The sequence below is a fragment of the Pristiophorus japonicus genome, chromosome 6, assembly GCF_044704955.1.
Source record: "Pristiophorus japonicus isolate sPriJap1 chromosome 6, sPriJap1.hap1, whole genome shotgun sequence".
Classification (NCBI taxonomy): Eukaryota; Metazoa; Chordata; class Chondrichthyes; family Pristiophoridae; genus Pristiophorus; species Pristiophorus japonicus.
In genome coordinates this window covers 223,876,190-223,884,285 of record NC_091982.1, presented here as the reverse complement: position 1 = coordinate 223,884,285, position 8,096 = coordinate 223,876,190, and the positions used below count along the sequence as shown (strand labels likewise).

The 8,096-nt window shown below is 45.0% G+C and overlaps 1 pseudogene; it reads left to right on the top strand.

Annotated features, from left to right (window-relative positions):
* Nucleotides 1–260: 260 nt before the first annotated feature.
* Nucleotides 261–499, top strand: LOC139266423 (U2 spliceosomal RNA; annotated as a pseudogene).
* The last annotated feature ends 7,597 nt before the right edge of the window (nucleotides 500–8,096 follow it).

The window sequence follows — 8,096 nt, the reverse complement described above, 5'->3', positions numbered from 1 at the left end:
ATTGGCTCGAAAAATTCTTACAGTTCCAATATTTTGGTCATAGATGCATTCGATGAAAGATCGGAAGTCTCCGCTTCTGACACCATGTATTTTATAGTCTCTTGAATACTCTTAGTTCAACTTAACTCTATTTATTTGGGAGATCTCAGACAGCCATGTGGAGTTTAAGATGGCGTTCCTTCACCGAACCTCTCTCTCAATACAGCTCCTTATACCTCCTAGCTAGAGGGCGCTATACATTATCTCGTTGCAAGAGAAACTTTGCTTCTCGGCCTTTTGGCTAAGATCATGCATAACTGACCTGACAGGGGAGTAGCCACCATGACCTCCGGGTGGTTCTCCCTGGATCAGGAAGGTATATGCTTGCTTTTTTGGAAACAGGAGGTGGGTGGGGTGGCTTGACCCATCCACCTCCACGGAGGTGTGTGGGGGACCTGACCCATCCACCTCCATGGCACGAACCTGGTATTGCAGTACTTCCAGGAACGGTGCAGTGGCTCTAGGCCTTTTGGCTAAGAGCATTGGCGCAGAGTGATCCTTGGCGTGTGCAAGGTGACCTCTGGCGTTTGTGATTTGACAAAGAATTGGAACGATTGGCTACGAATTTAAAAAAAAAAAGAGAAACTTTGCCAGTGACATAGTACACACTTTACAATGCTTCCAGGCAAATGTAGTGAGGCTTATACATATTATACAGTCCTATACATTAGGGTATGGGTGGGGGCTTTCTTAAAATAAGCACTTAAAGACACTTGAGGCTGCTTTTCAAACAATAACGTTATTGCAAAAATCTATGTTGTCTCTTTAAGAAACTGTTTCTTTTAACATTAGGGAGTTTTTAGACTTAATAAAACTGAAACTTAGGTATAAACACTGTGATCATTCAGAGCGTGCAGCAGGCCGGCCCGGAAATCAGCACGATCCCGGCCTACAAGATTATCAGCAGGCCGGGGCCATTAGAAGGAGCAGCGTGCGGCGGTATACTACTGCAGGCAGCAGTGCGTGCTGCTGCAGGAGGGTGACGGCTGACTGCAGTGCGGGCAGATACTGCAGGAGCAGCGAGGTCGGGGCGAAGTAGCGGCGAGAGATTGCAGAGTGGCGTGATTGGGGCCCAGGAGAGACATGAGTTCAGGACCCAGAAGAGCTGAGGGCCCAGGGATAGCACAGGTCAGCCCATACTATGATATGTGTGTGCACTAGGTCCGTGCAGCAGAGCTGGTTTCCAGTCGTCTTGGTTAATCCTTGGTTAATACTGGATCAAGACCTAGCTCTGTCAAGTCCGTGTGGTGGCTGATGTGCAACAGCCACCACAAGTTAAAAAAATCCACACACAGGCATCTTCCACCCTTCAAAATGTAGTTTGGGATCCGGAATATTAGGTCCTTCATTGAAACACCTGTGAACTCATCCCTTTTCGGCGTGGAAGCAAGTCATCCTCATTTCGAGGGACTGCCTATGATGATGATGATGATGATTTTCAGAGTAAGAGATTCATCAGGCAGCAGACTTCTTGGATTTTAAGATGGATTGAAACAAAGTCTTCCAAATATATAAGAAGGGACTCGAAAGGCAAAAAATAACATTGCAAGCTCAGCAGAAGAATTAATTACACCAGCATCCTGCAGTTTAAGAAGGAGTTAATTCAGAAACTCACTGGAATCGGTATGTAACATATGTTACTTAAGTGGCAGTATATTATTACTGTTTCACATTGCCTGCAATTTATTTGGTGGTGTATTTAAAAAAAATGTTTCATCATGATCGAGGTACCTTTTAAAAAATATGTTTTTTGTTGTATAAATCTAATTCATATAAATTATATTTATATATGCATCTATCAGCTGCAGATGACCCAGCAGACCTACACTTGTTTTATCGTAATTGGGAACTGGAAAATTGCGAAATCTTCTTGAAATATATGATTGTCAATCAAAGCACCTTTTACATGGTAGTCCGTATGACAGGAGGGAGATACAATAAACTATCAGAGAATTTCGATTGATACAGTTTATCTAAACAACATTTAAAACTATGAAGAAAGACTTTCTGCAAGAAACCATTCAGAAATAATGTTATTAGGAGTTATTTCCTGTGTAATGTGATGTTTAATGTAACTCAAGTAGATGTGTTGGTGAATATCCAGGTTAAACTGTACTGTTGCTTTAATTATAATAGGAGGTTATTTTAAGTATTTGACCAATAGTGTTATTCAATAAAAGGTGAAAGTCTTTGATCTCTGTAATTGGGTATTTAACATTTAGCACTGCCAAAGAATTGCAATACACTGACATTCTGAAGCAAGTATTTCATAAACTCTTGTGTATTGTTAAGTTAAACCATCACAATTACCGCCAATCCATGAAAGAAATATTTGATTAAAATGTCCTCTGTGTCCTTAGTGTTTTCAAACAGCGTATCCTTGTAGCGACACATGCAATGGATTCTGGGGCGGTCCCAGCAGATTGGAAAACCGCAAATATAACGCCCCTATTAAAAAAGGAGGCAGACTAAAAGCAGGAAACTATAGACCAGTTAACTTAACATCTGTCGTTGGGAAAATGCTGGAGTCCATTATTAAGGAAGCAGTAGCGGGACATTTGGAAAAGCATAATTCAATCAAGCAGAGTCAGCATGGTTTTATGAAAGGGAAATCATGTTTGACAAATTTGCTGGAGTTCTTTGAGAATGTAACGAGCAGGGTGGATAAGGGGGAACCAGTGGATGTGGTGTATTTGGATTTCCAGAAGGCATTTGATAAGATGCCACATAAGAGGTTACTGCACAAGATAAAAGTTCACGGGATTGGGGGTAATATATTAGCATGGATAGAGGATTGACTAACTAACAGACAACAGAGAGTCGGGATAAATGGGTCATTTTCCGGTTGGCAAACAGTGACTGTTGGGGTGCCGCAAGGATCGGTGCTGGGTCCTCAACTATTTACAATCTATATTAATGACTTGGATGAAGGGACTGAGTGTAATGTAGCCAAGTTTGCTGATGATACAAAGATGGGTGGGAAAGCAAATTGTGAGGAGGATACAAAAAAATCTGCAAAGGGATATAGACAGGCTAAATGAGTAGGCAAAAATTTTGTAGTATAATGTGGTAAAATTTGAGGTTATCCATTTTGGCAGAAATAATAGAAAAGCAAATTATAATTTAAATGGAGAAAAATTGCAAAGTGCTGCAGTACAGAGAGGCCTGGGGGTCCTTGTGAATGAACACAAAAAGTTAGTATGCAGGTACAGCAAGTAACAGGGAAGACAAATGGAATGTTGGCCTTTATTGCAAGGGGGATAGAGTATAAAAGCAGAGAAGTCCTGCTACAATTGTACAGGGTATTGGTGAGGCCACACCTGCGTACAGTTTTGGTCTCCATATTTAAGGAAGGACATACTTGCATTGGAGGCTGTTCAGAGAAGGTTCACTAAGTTGATTCTGGAGATGAGAGGGTTGACTTACGAGGATAGGTTGAGCCTATACACATTGGAGTTCAGAAGAATGAGAGGTGATCTTATTGAAACTTAAAAGATAATGAGGGGGCTCGACAAGGTGGATGCAGAGAGGATATTTCCACTCATAGGGGAAACAAAAAATAGGGGACATAGTCTCAGAATAAGGGGCCACCCATTTAAAAACTGAGATGAGGAGAAATTTCTTCTCTCAGAGGGTTGTAAATCTATGGAATTCCCTGCCCTAGAGAGCTGTGGAGGCTGGGTCATTGAATATATTTAAGGCAGAGATAGACAGATTTTTGAGTGATGAGAGTAAAGGGTAATGGGGAGTGGGCAGGGAAGTGAAGCTGAATCCATGATCAGATCAGCCATGATCTTATTGAATGGTGGAGCAGGTTCAAGGGGCCAAATGGCCTACTCCTGCTCCTATTTCTTATGTTCTTAATGCGTGTGATCCTTTATATTGGTGCAACTTAACAGGAAAATACCATGGGGATTCCAACCCTCCTGGAATAACCAGGGGGCCAAAATTGCCCACAGATGGAAAAGTGGAGCATTTACCCTCTTTCAGCTGTTTTTCCCAGCGCCGTGAAGGCGATGACCTTGTGAGCGAAATTCCGCTCTTTCGCTTTTTTTTCCAGCGACTCGGAAGTCGTTCATGATGGGGGCAGAAGTGGGGCAGTAAGCGGAAGTTCACACACTAGAGTGTTGGAAGTTGGGGGTGGGCGGAGTTTCTGCTGCTGTCACTCATCAGCGTAGCACTGATGACATCATCGTGCTGGCGCGTCACCGCATCTCTCCCCTTCACTTAAAGGGGAGAGCTGCTGCTTGCTTTAAGTTAGGTCCACTGGGCCACCAGGGACCTAACCAACAATTATGCCCCTGGCTTCCGGCTGGGCAAGCGGCCTGGCACCCAAGAGGGGTTATCAGGCCGCCTGTTGGTGGCCCGGCCAAACCCGGGGGCATAATTGTTGGCCTGACATGGCAGTTGACCGACAAAAAATAAGATGGCGGCAGCGGCAGTAGGTCTTCCCCTTTAATGGCAGCTGCACCGCCATTTTACAAGCACTCCAAGCACCGACAGAAAAAGCTGTCAGTGTCACCAAACAGCGGGAGGAAGATTTCTTCAGTGGAATTTCGTGACCGGAGGCGAACATCGGCGGTTTTTGCTCTGATGATGCACTTAGGACGGATGGGCAGCAGTGGTGCGGTAGTGAGGGGAGCAGGTTACCGACGGGATACTGCAGGAGCGTAATTTTCAAAATTGCGGCCACAAAAAATCGGCAGCAATTCCACTCCGTAGCATGGCCGCCGATTAACGGCAGGAACAGGCCTTAAGTCAAGGGGCAATTTCAGTCCCCAGGAGTTTCCCAGAATTGGGGGTACCTCTCCTGAGCTCTGCCTCCAGTAGTCTGGGAAATCAGCCCCGCTCCGTGATGTCACCAACGCAGAGATCCGCGACCATGTGGAGCGCAGTCGGCAGAGGGCTGGAGTCGGGAATCGGGAAGCTCGGGAATCATGGGTTTCGGCATTCAGTGAATCTCTGAACTCAGGAGGACTCTGGAATTGGGGGAGCTTGAAATCAAGAGGAGTATCTCTGAAACTGGGGTGACTTGAGAGCAGAGGGAAGCGAAGGAGACTGGAGGAGCAACAGGACTGGGGAATGACGATCATGGGAAAAGATGGAGACTGGGGAATGGGGGCTCGGGAGAGACAGGGATCAGGGGGCAAAGATGGGAAATGAGGACACGGGGGAGAGATGGGGATCAGGAGGCAAAGATGGGAAATGGGGATGCAGGGGAGAGATGGGGATCAGGAGGCAAAGATAGAGACTGGGTAATGTGGATCGGGGGAGAGAGGGAATTAGGGGATGGGAGGTTGTGGTAGAGAAGGGGGATGAGTGGACATGCGATTTGGGCTCAAGCAAAGGAGGGGTGGGAAATGGGTTGGGGTTGGGGGTGGGCGAGGGGACCAGTATTTCCACTGAGCTGGGAGCAGCAGCAGGGTGGTTTGTGGGAGCGGTACTGAGAGAGGAGCAGCCTGTAAAGGGTCAAGTGAAATCCAGAGACCTTACTATGGGTAAAGTGAAAGATTGTTTTCTCTGGAGTGTGAATGGAGAACTAGACGATAGAAAACAAGGATTCTCATTGGAAGAAATGAGGGAAATGACAAGGAACTCTCTTGAACTGAGGGCTTATGGGCCCAAAATTATCCAGGAGTTGCTCCATTTGTTTTGGAGCAACTTGATTTTTCTGGAGTATCTTAAAAATCCCCAATTTGCACATTCAATTTGCGCCAGTGTAAGTGAGTTGGTTAGAATTTTTTTAGTTTAGTTTAGTTTTGTTCAAAATGGGGTGTAGGAAACCATTTAAGCCAGTTTGGACAGCTATTAGTTGCTGCAAACTTACTTAGGCCAGCATATGTGGCCACTTGTGGCCGCACAGAAAACCCTTGCAGAGAGTTAAGCAGGTAGGTACTTAATGACTTGACTAAAGAATGTGAATAGGATCAAACAGCTATACAGGCCATCATATGACAAACTTCGCAAAGTTAATTTACGATACAACAAAAGCATTCATGGAAGCTTAAGTTACAAAAATAAAAGTAGAGACAAAACATATTCACATAATTTTTTCAAAATATCCAAATAAAACAATAGAAGTACCTCCTGCTCGTAGGAAAGTATTTTCATCAAGAGTCTTGAGTAATCGCATTAAAATTACTGGCTACACAGTTAATACACCCTCCCCCCAACCCCCGCATCAAAACTCTCCTCTCTTCCCTCTCCCCCCCCCCATCAAAACTCTCCTTTCTTTCCCCCCTCGCCATCAAAACTCCCCTCTCTTCCCCAGCCCCATCAAAAACTCCCCTCTCTTCCCCAGCCCCATCAAAAACTCTCCTCTCTCCCCCAGCCCCATCAAAAACTCTCCTCTCTCCTCCCCCCCGATCCAAACTCTCCTCCTCACCCCCCCAACCTCAGCCCCATCAAAACTCTCCATTCTCCTCCCCCCTGGATCAAAACTCTTACCCACCCCCCGGCCCCCACCCCCGGATCAAAAGTCTCCCCACACCAATCTGTCTCTTGTCGCCTCAGTGCGGGAAGGTGGCAAGCCACTCGACCCGGGATGGGGCGGGACGCGTTGGGTCCCACCTGCAGCACGCATTATCATCATCATGGGAGGAGCTACTGCGCATGTGTGAACGCTCAACTGCGCAAGCGGACAGCTGCTGGCACTCTTTTAGACGCAGGGCCGTAGCTCCGCCACTCAATGGACTCGCCATGCCGCGCCAAGCCCCGGGAGAGTTGACAGAGGGGCTAGAATCTGGGGACAACTTTTTGGCGCCATTTTGATCCTAGGAAGTTGGCGCATCTCACATGAAGTGTAACACCAGAGGGACTGGACATGCATGTTATTGTATTAATTTTATAACCATAAAATCATAGATAGAATACTGTATCTGTTTGAATGTGTGTGTTTTACACGTTTTCTTTGGGTTTAAAAATTCACTTTTTGAGCTCTAAATTATTGGGAAAATAAAAAAGAATTTGCTCCATCTAAAATTTGAATTTTTACATTTAAAAGGAGGTAGACGATCGGCCTTAATTTCCATACATTGCGGCACATATAATGAAACTATATTCACAAGCTCTGGAATCTCATACAATAAGGCATGGGTATGGTGCCCCTTTGTGGACTTAGGTAGTCACTACCAATCTAGCAGTAAATTAATCAAAATCAAATGCTTATAATATTCAATTTAACAAAAAGCGATTTGAAAACAAACTCCCTATTTTTTTCACTTCAGTTCAAAATCACATAAGAATGATTGTTCTGTACAAGGAATTTTTTTTTAATAATAGGCCGAGTGATTTTAAATATAATTAGGGGAAAAGCCTTTCATTTATAGTACAGTGGGAGAGAGCTGAATCAACCCTCCAAAAGGCCTTAGCTATAAAGAGTGCCACCAGTTTGATTAAGTCAAAGTTAATAGAAACATAGAAACATAGAAAATAGGTGCAGGAGTAGGCCATTCGGCACTTCTAGCCTGCACCGCCATTCAATGAGTTCATGGCTGAACATGCAACTTCAGTACCCCATTCTTGCTTTCTCACCATACCCCTTGATCCCCTTAGTAATAAGGATTACATCTAACTCTTTTTTGAATATATTTAGTGAATTGGCCTCAACAACTTTCTGTGGTAGAGAATTCCACAGGTTCACCACTCTCTGGGTGAAGAAGTTCCTCCTCATCTCGGTCCCAAATGGCTTACCCCTTATCCTTAGACTGTGACCCCTGGTTCTGGACTTCCCCAACATTGGGAACATTCTTCCTGCATCTAACCTGTCTAAACCCATCAGAATTTTAAACGTTTCTATGAGGTCCCCTCTCATTCTTCTGAACTCCAGTGAATACAAGCCCAGTTGATCCAGTCTTTCTTGATAGGTCAGTCCCGCCATCCCGGGAATCAGTCCGGTGAACCTTCGCTGCACTCCCTCAATAGCAAGAATGTCCTTCCTCAGGTTAGGAGACCAAAACTGTACACAGTACTCCAGGTGTGGCCTCACCAATGCCCTGTACAACCGTAGCAACATCTCCCTGCCCCTGTACTCAAATCCCCTCACTATGAAGGCCAAC